Consider the following 14,234-nt stretch of genomic DNA (forward strand, 5'->3'; position numbering starts at 1 on the left):
GCAACATTAAAATAGTTACAATTGACAAACACCTAATTTCCCGCTCCTCCAGAACATCAGCTTTATTTAACATGTCCTAATTTAAATATTGAGGCCATGAATAATGACTAAGAAATCATCAACCAATTCAAAATGCAAGGAACAGGAAGCTTGGGGAGGGGGGGGGGTAGAAACTATTATTTTATTTTATGGCAATTAATTTGGTAGCGCACCAAGCTACCCTCAAAAATGACACTCCAAATTAACTTTCTTTTCATTAACCATGGCAGGTCAAATAATAAAACTGAAGGTGTTTTGGTAACAAGACTTAACTCAAAGACACTAATTTACAATGACACGGGTGCATCCTTTCTGTATTAACTCATACTTTGTAAGAAATTCTTGAAGGGTCAAATTCTTATGTCATCTAGAAATGATTTTGATCACCCTCTATCTGAACTGTATGCATTTTGCTTCTAATACAACTTCCGGTTTTCACCCTGTCCCGTCAACTTGGCATTTAGTGGCTTAATTCTGTTTCAAAAGATGTCATAAACCATGCTTGTCATCACCTGCTGCATTACATAGACCTCAGTGGTAACTATGTCACAGGCCAAATAGAACCAGCTTTTGTTAGCCACCCACTGATTGTGGCATGTATGAACAGTTCTGGACATGCAGTTTATAAAATGGCATAAGCTGGTATTTAATCAATCAAAAACGTCTGTTTTTGGCAGTTTTTCTCCACAGTTTTTGGCATATTTCTGAATACGTTTTAAACACTTGTGACAGCAGTGTTTCCTCAAAGATATCGAACGCATCTATTTCTTTCCAATGGTTTTTAATCAAACCAAATCAAATCCTACATGTACCATTTCACCACGATGCAGTATGTTTCGTCTCTTTTAGATTTTGTGGTTACTTCTGATTGCTGTTTTATCTCATTTTTCAGAAAAAAAGCACCTCTAAGAATGGTCAGTGAAAATAAACAGCAACAGTGATGCAGTAACTTGCTCTTCAACAAGGATGAGCCTGAGTGTAGGCTCACTGTATCCGGTAAGTACAAAGTAATGCCCAGTCCTGAAGGTGATAATCTGATGTTATAATACTGGACATTACAAAACGGATATTAATACGGATTGAGAAGACAGTAAAACCAAGAAAAAAATGCAGTCAGAAGTGCTATTTTATTTTATTTTTACAGGGGTTTTACTGAGGCTCAGGAAAACTCCTGAGCTGAAAATAGGTGGAGATTAAGAGAATACTTTGGAGAAGCATAATCTATGCTTGCTCTGTTCCCGCCCTTGCACTCATTTATGGTCATTAGGGGGCTTGTTGCTTTTTTTTTCTTTTTTTTTTCACACCATTCTAGAAACACAGCAATAGCCGGCTTCATGCATGGAGAGGATGGCGTAGGGTCCTAGTACATTTCCCAGTGCCCAAACCCATTTAATATAAAATCCTCAAACTGAGGACATAAAAGATATTAAACTGATAAAAACATATGCTACACTTGATCTTTGCCAAAAGGTCAAGAAGCAAACACCACGAGTCAGCAGACTCGATGGTTTTTTGGTCTGACTCAGTGAGCACACTGAGACTGAATCATTTTAAGATTTTAACACCGCAGTAGCAACAATTATGTAGCTTTATCACTCAGATTTATTTCAAGAAGCTGCAGACAGACTACAGACCCCAAATAACTCACTCCAGGATTTCAACGAGCTCATGATTTTGCACACACAGTAACTGTTCCGGCACAGGAACTTGGGAAAGCTAATGATGCCATGTCCAGCCTCCCAAAATATTCCAGTCTTGGTCTGATTATCTCCTCTATGGTAAACTAAATAAAAAGAAAAAAAAACCCAACAACCTTCCCTCTTAACCTCCTGCTGCCCTCCGACCCCCCGCCCGAAACACTTAAGCAATCTCCTGGTTTCTGAATCATTATGGGGTTATTTTAGAACCTTCTCCCCATGGATTAGGGAGCAACACATCTCCCCTACAGAAAGTATTTCACAAAATTCTAAAAAGTTGAGGGACTTTATTAAAAACAACATACTAAGGACAGAAGTACATACTGCAGTGCATTTTCTTAATGCTTGCTGGACTCATTAGAGCATCTTACACATTAATTCAAAGACTACATCTCAGTCTGGCCAAAGCATGATTTTTAATTACTCTGTATCAAACTCCACAATAAATTAACACAGAAATGTCCACACAGAAAGAACACTAAGACAATACTGCTAAAGCTTCAAAAAATCATCCCTGTGCGTGGAAACTAAAAATGTCTTTTGGAGTTAATGAGTAAGAACAAAAGACGTTTGAGTAACTTGGAACAACACAACAATTTCTTAAAAATAATTTTCATTTTCAAGAACACTGTAAACAAGCTTGGAAAACTTTTTATTTCCCATTATATTTTCAACTACTCATTATAATCACTAGTTATTTATAAGAATAGAACAGTAGATCAAAAGTAAAAGGACATGCATTGTCACAGCAGACATACCCCGCTAATACACTGATGCTGGTGTTCCAAGCTGCGCAAGAGAGCCAGCCAACTATAAGGTAATTGTTTTACTTTCAATACAGAGTATTCAGTGAATCAGTATCAGCAAATCTACTGGACTTTAATGAGTTAAAATATTTTAATAGCATAGCTTTGTTCTTTAGTTTAATCACCTTTCCCTAAGGCTCTGAACAACATTTAAGCATGTGCTTAATTTGCTGTTGAAGTCAACAGAACTTTCGGTGAATATTGGAAGTTAAACATGTGCTTAATCAGATTTACTGAATCAGAATGCGTAAAAACCGAATTGAGCAGAATCAAAGCCCAGAGGCATTAGTCACCCTGAGTTTCCCTAAAGATACAGGGCCTGCAAAATGAGAATGAAAATTTTATCATTATGACATGTCTACTGTATATCTGTGTTTCTGAAATACTCATATAGCAAATCACATACGAGACTTCATAGGTCTTTAAAGTAGGAGAAGGAAAAAAACCTTGAATTTACCCTAAAATACTAACTGGAAGCTTTGGTGGAATTTTGTTTGGTATCAGTAGGTCAGCAGTACCCTTTGACATGAGGCAACTGTTGCTTTGTCTCACGTTTCCTCCAAAAAGAAAATGCAGTACAATTAAAATGTTTGGATTGGGGGCAGGAGGGAATGGAGGGATGGAGTTAACATATATATTTTAGCTATCTGTTCCCCTGTGAAAAAGAAGGAATGTAATCCAATATTAGTATCTCACTTCCTCAATCATTCAGGCAAACTGCGTAATCCTCTCAAACCTGCATATGAACATCCGCATTATACCAGATGATACTTATTCTCAGATTAAATTAAATTACCTGCATGCCTTTAAGTCCCCTTTTTTATTACCAAAGACTACCATTTGTTCCTAGTGCAGAGGAGTTTAGTTTAACAAATAACAACTCAATGATCTTTGAATGCAGCATATAAAATATAGAACTGTTCTTTACTGCTTTGTGTGATGTTTAAATGCCTTAAGTGAACATTTAATTGAATTGCAACTAATAAATATTTTCCTTGACAGTAAATATTAAAAAAAGGATTTTACTCCAAGAGAAAAATTCTTCAGATTCCACACTCACTATAAATGTTCAAATCTGACTTAGCGATATTTTAATTCTTTCTCTTCTAGCTTACGTGGAGGATCTGGTTCTGACATCAAATGTCAGAAAGACTTCTTTTTTTCTGCCCAGAAAAACTAAGAATGTATTGGAGAAATGTTTAGCAATTTCTCTTAACAATATACTGTCACCAATCCTTTCTCTAATATGCTGCCAAAATGAGAATATCTGTTAAAGACAAAATTTTGCAAATTTGAATTTTGAACATAACAATTGCTACTTCAGTATGGCGGCCATCAGCATGGAAGGAGTTAATCTTCCCTACTCTTTTTAAAAGTAAAAAAGTCTAGGAGCAGCTGTCACTCAGGTGATGAATACAAGCTACCAGCCATTTAAACAGCAGGTACAGCACTTGAGCTCTGAATTAATTAGCATTCAGAAAGCCTAAACACTGCTTGGACACCCCACAAGATAATTTTTGTCCCTTCCTGCAAATTAATACTGCTATTAAGATGAGCAAGGACACAAGGCAGATCGTAATTAGACCCATTAAACAAAGTTTCACAAATAACAAGTTAGAGGTTCTAGCCAAGAATGCATCAAGTCAAATAAAGCATTGCTGCAAAGAACGTACAGGAATTCATCTTCACTTTTTCACGGCATTCACAAAACACATACAATATGAATTCCTGTGTAAATGCATGAAATGTTTTCTGTGTATGAGCACAGGCTTTTCAAAAGTTCAAGTTTCTAAATGTTTAAATAGTGGCTTTGTCTCAAAAGCATTCGGGCTACTTCCATACAAGAGCCCCTTTTAACATATGCACGTACACTGAAATGACAAGTTAGCAAGGCCTCGGAGATTATACTTAAAACATCTTAAAAAACAAGGCCTCTCCACCAAATGCTGTTTCAGCACTGCATCAAAGTCTAAACAACCCGGTGTGAAAAACCTTCCTCCTATATCTATGATTTAATTTAAATGACAAACGTATTTTAAAAAGCACAAAAATGATTGATGTCAGAATTTAATGATGTTTAATAAGTGGCCATCTGTCAGCAGTCAAGGAGTAAAAAAGCAGCACATTATTATTTCCCAAAGGATTAGAAATATTGATGCTAATTAAAAGGCACATTATCATTACCTCAAAGCAATGTCTAAACACTAATCAGACTTCAAGTCCAGCGAAGGGGAAGGGGGAGACCTATGGATACGAGTGTTCCCCAAATGGGTCTTCTGAGTTGGTAATCTCTAAGCTGGTGCTATGATAGCATACAGATCCGAACTTGGCAAGTAGCAGGTAACTCCTGACTGGGTGGGCAAGCAATTAAACCCTGACCTGACGTATGAAAAGATTATTTATTTTTAACTGAAGTCTTTAGAAGAAATCTTTGGTACATTTTCACAAAGAATTGCAAAAGAAGAGAACTATGCTAAACACGGTATTTCACTATTTATTTTTTCCAATTTTCCATACACAGCATTTCAAAGCAAAATAAAACTTGGCATCACGGTGCCCAGATATATGATTAATTGCATACTAAACTGCAACGTACTAGGTATTTTTAGCCGAGAAATGGATTGATGTCACATGCGCATAAGGCACTTGCATGGCTAGTTATGACTGAAACCCACAAACAAAGGAACAAAATCCATAAGCATGGCGTCTGTGAAGCATTTTTGACTATTTGGGCCTTTAAGAACTCCCTCCTGGGGTTCAGGGCTGCTTCGGCTCCTCATGCTGAGTGCTCTGGAGGAAGAAGGTACATGAAGGTAGGTGGTTCAGGCTGCTGCTAATGTTTGCCTGGAGCTCTGCCTTCAACATTAATAGTCAGTTTATTACCTTTTAAAATGTGGTATTTATTGACATTTTCATAATTTATCTCAATCAGAACCTCTTTTAAGCAATGTCCTGGTTTCGGCTGAGATAAGAGTTAATTTTCTTCCCAGTAGCTGGCATAGTGCTGTGTTTTGGATTTAGCATGAGAATAATGTGATAACACACCGATGTTTTAGTTGTTGCTAAGCAGTGTCAAAGACTTTTCAGCTTCTCATGCCCTGCCAGCGAGGAGGTGCACAAGAAGCTGGGAAGGGGCACAGCCAGGACAGCTGACCCCAACTGACCAAAGGGATATTCCACACCATGTGACGTCATGCTCAGCATATAAAGCTGGGGGAAGAAGAAGGAAGGGGGGGACGTTCGGAGTGATGGCGTTTGTCTTCCCAAGTCACCGTTATGCGTGACGGAGCCCTGCTTTCCTGGAGATGGCTGAACACCTGCCTGCCAATGGGAAGGAGTGAATGAATTCCTTGTTTTGCTTTGCTTGCGTGCGCGGCTTTTGCTTTACCTATTGAACTGTCTTTATCTCAACCCACGAGTTTTCTCACTTTTACTCTTCCGATTCTCTCCCCCATCCCACCGGGGGGGGGAGTGAGCGAGCGGCTGTGTGGGGCTTAGTTGCTGGCTGGGGTTATATGGGTTAAATCACGACAAGCAAACAGACTTCTCCTAACCTCAAAATCCATGCTTCATGTTTGAACAGAAGCAGCCAGCAGCCCATAACGTGCTTTTTGTCTTAGTATGTAAAAAGCTCACAAGACTCCTGGCATTTATTGCTTGCAGAGAGGCAAAGTTATAGGCCATTGGCAAATGTTTCCCTGCCCTTGGGTACAAGAGATGTGTAAGCAAGATATGACTGATGCCACCTCCCACATCGTGGAAACTATATGTACAGTCCCAGGTATAGCAATACTGACTCTCTGAGTCTTGCTCATGAGTTTACCAACTTTACAAGGCCAGTTGAACAGTTTTGTGGTGCCAGAGGAAAGAGGCAGGTGAGTGGTGCAGAATACTCCAGCACTGAAGGTAAGTGAAGCATAGACAAACACAAGGTAAAAGGCATACTGGGAACAGCTGGAGAAAATATGGATGGGAGTATGGAAAAATGGCAAACTGAAAGTGTCACAAGCCATCGCTGCAGAAAAGCACAGCTACCCCAGCAATCGAGGCCCAGGGGCACAAGTACCCATACATAATTAAGACCAGTCATTTTTTCCACTGTATTTTTAACAGCAAACTTTTTCACCTGTAACTGCCACTATCAAATTACCATCTCCACAGTGCAAAGCCACCTCTAGTCTTCCTCCTCAGGTCAAGGAACCCATTCATCACCGTCAAGTGAAGCATATTTCTATTTTTACTTGTCATTTTCAAACCATCACTTCACACAGGTGTGACCTCTGATCCTGATTTTCCTTCCAACGCTCCCTTGCCATACTCTCACAGTCCTCCATTATCTCCTCCCTAAGAAATATTAAAAAACTGAAGAAAGATGTCCCTGGTTTTGATTACCCTATTCCAATCTAACTCCTTGATCTTCAGCATAAACACTTCAATCATTCTGGCATTTTCATTGACTCAAATTAAATGCAGAGCCAGTAATTATTTCACAGTCCCCTTGCCCTTTCATACACGGGTCTTCTGCCTTACACAATGACAAAGTATTACCTCCCAGATCCTTAAACGGTTCAGATACTTCAGATATGCTTTGGATATGAATCTGACACAAGGGGGACTCTTAAGTAAACCTTGTGAGGCTTACCCGGTACTAATTATTAGCAATTACAGTGCTTTTCTAATGTTGAGCTCCAATGCTCAAACATGATGCGAGCCATATAACCATACAATTGTTCCACTGATTAACAGGTTCCTCAGGGTGGTCATGAGCACTAGGTACAAGATCCCCTGTATTGTGCAGCCTGCTAAATGTAAATTCAGTGGAGCTGACGCCAAAAGGGAAATTCACAGCACCGTGTAGGTACATTCGAGACAGGAGGTTTAGAGAGACATACAGAAATGAAAAAATACCATCAGTATCCAGTCTTACTTATGTTATTTACTTCCATATTCACTACATTTGTTTTAAACTGTCACCAAATTCTTTATTCTTTGTGCTTCACACATTTGCCTTCTGACTCTGTGCAACTGTTGTACATTGTATAGCTGTCAGAGCAGAAATGGAATGTATTAAAAGCTGGATAATTTTAAGTTGGGGCATATGGCACTAAGGAGAATGTAGGAGTTAGTGGGAAGAAGGGGGTTTTGTTTTGATTTTTTCAAGAGTCCGGATATGACTAAAGCTTTTTCCGGTGGGCAAAGAAAATATCCCTTGTTTCTCTGGTTCTCCACAATTTGAAGTTGCTTGCTTTTTTTTTTTTTTTGGGGGGGGGGAGTGGCAGGAGAAGAAAAGAGAAAGGGAAGTTTAATTCTAATTTACATGAAAAATAATAAACCTTCCTTCTGGTTCTCTTCTTCTGTCCCAAGAAAATACGTTCTCAAACAGCATGCATTACATTGAGGTTTTTGCAAAAAAAGCACAGAAATGAGCTAGCTGCTGTGTAAACATGTCAGCCTTCATAGCTCACATGCATTGAAATGACCAGCACAGTTCGCTCTTCTCAAAGGTATTGCTTCAAGCTGATTGCTGACTCAAGACAAGGACACAACTCTGGTCACAGTGAGTTTCTGAGTATTTTCTCTGCAGCTGCAGGGTATAGAGGGTTTTCTGTTTGTTTTGCTTTTTTTCCCCTTTGTCATATGAAACCTCAGATTCTGAAGTACAGTTTGGCAGCACCAGACTGAATTCGCTGCCAGTTTCCTAGGGTACAGAATCTCTCATAACACAAAGCCCTGACTATCTTCTTGCCCAATAAATAACCAAAATTTTGCACCACGATCTTCCTTAAAAATATGACTTCTTGTTTTTATCTCTTGGTTGCAGCTAATCCTTTCTGTCAACGGGGTTTAATCCGTAACAAGTCTGCCTGTGACATGTTAGGTCCCAATGCATCTCTTAACAAATCCCCCACGCACAGCGTGGTTCACAGAGTGCACAGGTTGCAAAAAAGACCGCAGAGACAGAGCCTCTCTTCTCTAATGGGATCAGAAAGGCTGCGCTTTCACATGGAAGACGCTCATCAATGAGAGGACGGGAGAGACAGCGCGCTGTCAGGGAAGTCCAGGCTTACGTATTGCATTTTAGGTGCATAAGCAGAACAGAGCATTCGTGGTATTTGTATTCTTGAACACCACCTCTGTCGGGTTGAATTATTGGTCACGTGTTTATTGCTGTCATGCTGGAAAGCTGAGCCAGGCGATGTTTGCTTCATACTCAGCAATTTTAAACAGTTTGTTCCTAGGCTTTAAGGGCTAGCAGTGTATAACTCGCTCTCTAGGACTGGTCCTTCCTTTTCTCCTCCCCTCTTCTGTCCCTGCTTCAATTTTACGCTTGTTCGCTTTGCCCAACATATCAAAAGAAAGCGCACGAGGCAGTAAAAACCGGACAAACTTTTTTGCCAGGAGTAAAGTATCAGAGGCTTCCCTTGGTTTCGCAGAAGGAATAAAGGGAATAAACTGAGTGAGAGCTATTTGCTCTCCCCACTCGTTTCTTTTTAAAACCTGCCTACCCCTCCATCAACAGCAGCCTACATTTAATGTGCAGCTGTGGAGGGGAGGAAGGTGACAGACACCAGTGTGCTCTCCCGCTTCCTGCGGCACCTCACCGACCTCTCTTGCAAAATGCTATTCCACTGTGAGGCCGCTTTCTTCCACTTTCTCAGGGAAACGGCTCCATTTTCATCTCATTGACAAGGAAACGAAAAGTGTGCTTAAATTCACTATAGGGACCCTGGACACCTAGGGGGGTCATTTCTTCCAGTTATCTGGGATTTTAAACCAGTTCCCACATGGCTCTCTGGGCTTCTCTGAAATCTTCTGTCAAGCCAAGAGTTTCAGTTCACTCAATGACCTAAAGTGCTGCAAAAGCTGCTCTTGATGGGTGCCAAATTGCTAATAACTGAGAGATTACAATGGCCATGTAATCAAAAATTACCAGTATTCCAGTTTCATCTTTTGAGATGTCTGAGAAAAGGAGTGTGCCTGTGGCTACGCAAACACACACGCACATTCTCTAGGAGAGTGAAACCACGTAACTGAGGTACTTTGAAAAGGAGGCATCTGTATCTTCTGTTCCTGCATCAATTAGGCCGTGCAGCAGAACCAACACAGCTAAGCACAGTGACAACGTTAGCTCACATACTGCATCATTTTATATCTCACCAAATAAAAATTACCAAAAAAATCTATCTGTAGTAACTTTTCAAATAATTCTATTATTTACATTATGTTCTAGTTATTTAATGCTATAATCAGTTGAGACACCCGAAGTACACTCTATAAAATTTCACCTTGGGCTTTCTGCTGAAATGTTGGTATTGCAAAACCTCCACAGGACATTTACACATAAGTAAATACTGTTGCAGACACTTTAGAAAAATTCATACGCACAAGTCTCTTAATATCGTTTCCTATATACAAAAATCCCAAATGAACCAGAGGCATTCATTAATAATGTGCATTAATGGGCACAAATTTCTTCACATGGACTCCATAAACCTTCAAATACTTGTAAGATAAACACTTTGCTTTTGTGTAATAACAAATGACAAAATTTTGGTTTTGATGAAACACTGGGACCTAATTTTTCTTATATCAATGCTTGTACCAAGCACAGATGGGAAGAAGTATGAACTTATTTTATGCTCCCTTTCATATATTCATAGCAATATAAATTTAGATTTATTGTATTATTGCTAACTAAACTTGAGATCCATTCATCTGGGGAAAACATGTGAGGAACACCCAGATTCCTGAATGAATGTTTCTTGTTTGGGTAAAAGGAATTATGCCACAGGCACTCTAAACACCTTGTAATTAGGCGAGATCCCGAGGACTTAAAAGAAGAAGAAAAAGAAAAAAAGGGACACCTGAAGAGATTTTCCCATCTGTTTTCAGAATGGCTGGTCAATCAGCTGTCAGCTAAACAACTCAAAAAAAAAAAAAGTTAACTGACATTATTTACTAACTGTTCAAAAAGAGCACAACAGTAGCAAAACCACACAACTCTTCCTCTTGTCCAAGCAGAGAAGCTAGCATATGCTATTATTTCAGGGGAACACTTGTCTCTCTGAACAGTAACCTGCTTCACCTAATAAATTGGTTTTATGTGTTTATATGCAGTAACTTCAGCTGAATTTAGACACCTGTTTAACTTTTTTTTTTTTAACTGAACACAGAAGTAAAAAGACCTGAATCAGATCTCCTGGAGAATGATGATACTACAAAGGATAAACAGGAAAACTGCACAAATTCCTTATAACGGCCAAAGACTTTGGCTTTTCAAGGCATCTGGTGATCTAAACAAGTCCACTGGGACCACATGGCACGTAAACAAATTAACATTTTGTTTAAACATCAATCAACAAGATCTTTCCATTCAAACCAGGTCAGCTGCACTGACAGCTGTTAAAAGCAGTGACACTCCTGTCTTACACAGAGGCTGAGGAGTGGGTGGAAACACCATTCTACCTTTAGAACATCCCTCTAAAACCTTACACTTTACACTTTTCAAAATTTATACAAGTACATGTTACATGACAACTCCTGGGGACGACCTCCCCAGTTCATTCCTCCATCCTCTTCTCATTCAAAATGTTGGAGGTTAAAACCCAAAACCATTCACTCTAAACAGCAAGCACTGCAATTTTCGTACATCACTCTATATTGCTCATCGTCATTGCCGTAACATACTTTAGACTTGGTTTTACAGGGTAGTGACATAATGCAAACTCTTTGAGGAAAAACACAAAAGGAATAATACTGGCATAAAACGTCAATCACCAGATCAGAGGAAGCTTGCAAAGAATTCTGTTGGATTACCCTTTTAAGTTCATGGAATTTGCTGAAGGGTAGCACCTTGCTGCTCAGGCAGCACAGCATGAGCCCAGGAAGCCAGGCAGATAACACCATATGATTCCATAAGAACAGCACGGCCCGTCAGAGCGAACCTTCAAATTCCTTCATTGAAGGTGGCACATAAAATACAGGCTGAAACACGCTATGAGGGCATATTTGGGAGGGAGGTGGGGAAAGGTGGTGGGGCAAAACCAGGAAGGAATGAAAGCCGCTCACAAAACCAGATACATAATTTTCTTGGTCCTTTCTTTAACTGTGTGTCAAAACGGTATGTAGCTTTCTTTAATGAGGTTTCTTTCAGTATGAAGAAACAACACTGAACTTTGCTAAAAACAGTCTCAATTTGTTCAATAGATTATGAACTACAAAGAACACACAGAAAGACAGTCTTCCTCTCAGCCACGTAAAAACACATGATCAGGTTGCAGGTGATAAACAGTCAAGAATAACAAAATCCAGTCTACTTCACTGCAAGTGAACAAGTTATGCGCATAATCCCTTTCTTAGATATTCCTAGCACACTGTAAAAGAATTTTAAAATGTGTCGCACATGACAGTTCTCCTAATACCTTTAATTAAAACACTACCAGAAGTTATAATGAAAAAGGATTAGTTTTTTTTAAAACCTCAAGCTCCTGTTATTGTACATTCTGGTAAGAAGGAAATGAACAATGAAGCCACATTTTGGGATTTAAAATAATCGTAAGATTTTAAGTTGAAGGGCAGGAAAAAGGCTTCATTTTTAAATTTGCTTTTAACAGATACAAGCCTTACGTTCCTTCATTATTACAAAGACTGTCATTTAAAATGTCACCCTTTTAAACTCCCAACATTTGTTAACAAATGCATTTTTCCTCTGCCCCAATACAAATGATAAAAACATGGGCTCCCACTGAATGAAAGGAAGCTAGTTAATAATTGGCCTTATTGTCATTTCTGGCTGTCTTGTAACACCCTCTGGAATTTGCTCTGAATGCAAAATTCTTAGTATCCTCCTAGTTTTGCAGAACAGAATCATAGAATCATAGAATAGTTTGGGTTGGAAGGGACCTCTAAAGGTCATCTAGTCCAACCCCCCTGCCGTGGGCAGGGACATCTTCAACTAGATCAGGTCGCTCAGAGCCCTGTCCAACCTCACCTTGAATGTTTCCAGGGATGGGGCATCCACCACCTCTCTGGGCAACCTGTGCCAGTGCTTCACCACCCTCAGCATAAAAAATTTCTTCCTTATATCTAGTCTAAATCTACCCTCTTTTGGTTTAAAACCATTACCCCTTGTCCTGTTGCAACAGGCCCTGCTAAAAAGTTTGCCACCATCTTTCTTATAAGCCCCCTTTAAGTACTGATAGGCTGCAGAAAGGTCTCCCCGAAGCCTTCTCTTCTCTAGGCTGAACAACCCCAACTCTCTCAGCCTTTCTTCACAGGAGAGGTGTTCCATCCCCCTGATCATTTTCGTGGCCCTCTTCTGGACCCGCTCCAACAGGTCCGTGTCTTTCCTGTGCTGAGGGCTCCAGAGCTGGAGGCAGTACTCCAGGTGGGGTCTCACCAGAGCAGAGCCGAGGGGCAGAATCCCCTCCCTCGACCTGCTGGCCACGCTTCTTCTGATGCAGCCCAGGATACGATTGGCCTTCTGGGCTGCGAGCGCCCATTGCTGGCTCATGTCCAGCTTTTCATCCACCAGTACCCCCAAGTCCTTCTCGGCAGGGCTGCTCTCAGTCCCTTCATCCCCCAGCCTGTCTTGATACCGGGGGTTGCCCCGACCCAGGTGCAGGACCTTGCACTTGGCCTTGTTGAATCTTATGAGGTTCACATGGGCCCGCTTCTCGAGCTTGTCCAGGTCCCTCTGGATGGCATCCCGTCCCTCTGGCGTGTCGACCGCACCACTCAGCTTGGTGTCATCTGCAAACTTGCTGAGGGTGCACTCAATCCCACTGTCTATGTCATTGATGAAGATATCAAACAGTACCGGTCCCAATCCGGACCCCTGTGGGATGCCCCTCATCACCAATCTCCATCTGGACATTGAGCCGTTGACCACTACCCTCTGGATGCAACCATCTAACCAATTCCTCACCCACCGGACAGTCCACCCATCAAATCCATACCTCTCCAGTTTAGAGAGAAGGATGTTGTGGGGGACCCTGTCAAAGGCCTTACAGAGGTCCATGGTGCCAAAACAGGTTTTCATGGCTCAGCATGCTAGCATGTGACTACTTAAAATTAAAAAAAAGGCTATTTGCTATTTGCAAACTTTCCTACTCCCATCTGACAAAGGCATTTTATCCTATCCTGCATAAAAGCTGGGGTATGAGGGCATAGGAAGATGAAAGTCAATTTGACTCCAAGATCCTTGCTCGCCTATGTAAAAAGCCAGCAGGTCCACCCACCAAGGGTATTCAGCACTTTTTAGCATTTTATGGGGTTCAGAGCGTCGCTCCCCTGATTTCAGTGGCAGCTGTAAGAACTGTAGTTGCCCAGGCCTCTGTCTCTTCGTTCCAAGAATGGGGACATTGGCAGGTGCTGTCTGCTTGATGCGATGATGCCAGGTCCTCCACAGAGGGGACAACGATGGTGGCCATGCAACAAGACAAGTAATGGGCTGGTCTCTTCTCCTTCACAAGACTCCCACCTCATGATTTTGGCAACAAAATGAGACAGGGGGCTCTTTCACCACATAAGCCTGATTCCTAGAGCTGTGTCATCTTCTTCTGCAATCAAAAAATCTTTTGGGCTCTATGATCACATCATTAAAAACTGAATTACGATATTCATGTACAAAGAAGACTTAAGCAAAATTGCACAAGTGATTTTAACTCTCTGACCTTCTTTTAATGCATAG

The 14,234-nt window shown here is 40.6% G+C and overlaps 1 protein-coding gene and 1 non-coding gene across 6 annotated transcripts in view; both read right to left on the bottom strand.

The window, feature by feature from the left end:
• The window catches only part of MACROD2 (mono-ADP ribosylhydrolase 2), a 913,271-nt gene that overhangs the window by 501,125 nt on the left and 397,912 nt on the right, over positions 1-14,234 (bottom strand). The gene's annotated exons all lie outside the window — the stretch shown is intronic.
• On the bottom strand, positions 1,333-1,522 carry LOC143159138 (U2 spliceosomal RNA). Its single transcript, XR_012995129.1, has one exon. It is a non-coding gene; the product is annotated as a U2 spliceosomal RNA (small nuclear RNA).

This window comes from Aptenodytes patagonicus, chromosome 3 (assembly GCF_965638725.1).
Source record: "Aptenodytes patagonicus chromosome 3, bAptPat1.pri.cur, whole genome shotgun sequence".
Classification (NCBI taxonomy): domain Eukaryota; kingdom Metazoa; phylum Chordata; class Aves; order Sphenisciformes; family Spheniscidae; genus Aptenodytes; species Aptenodytes patagonicus.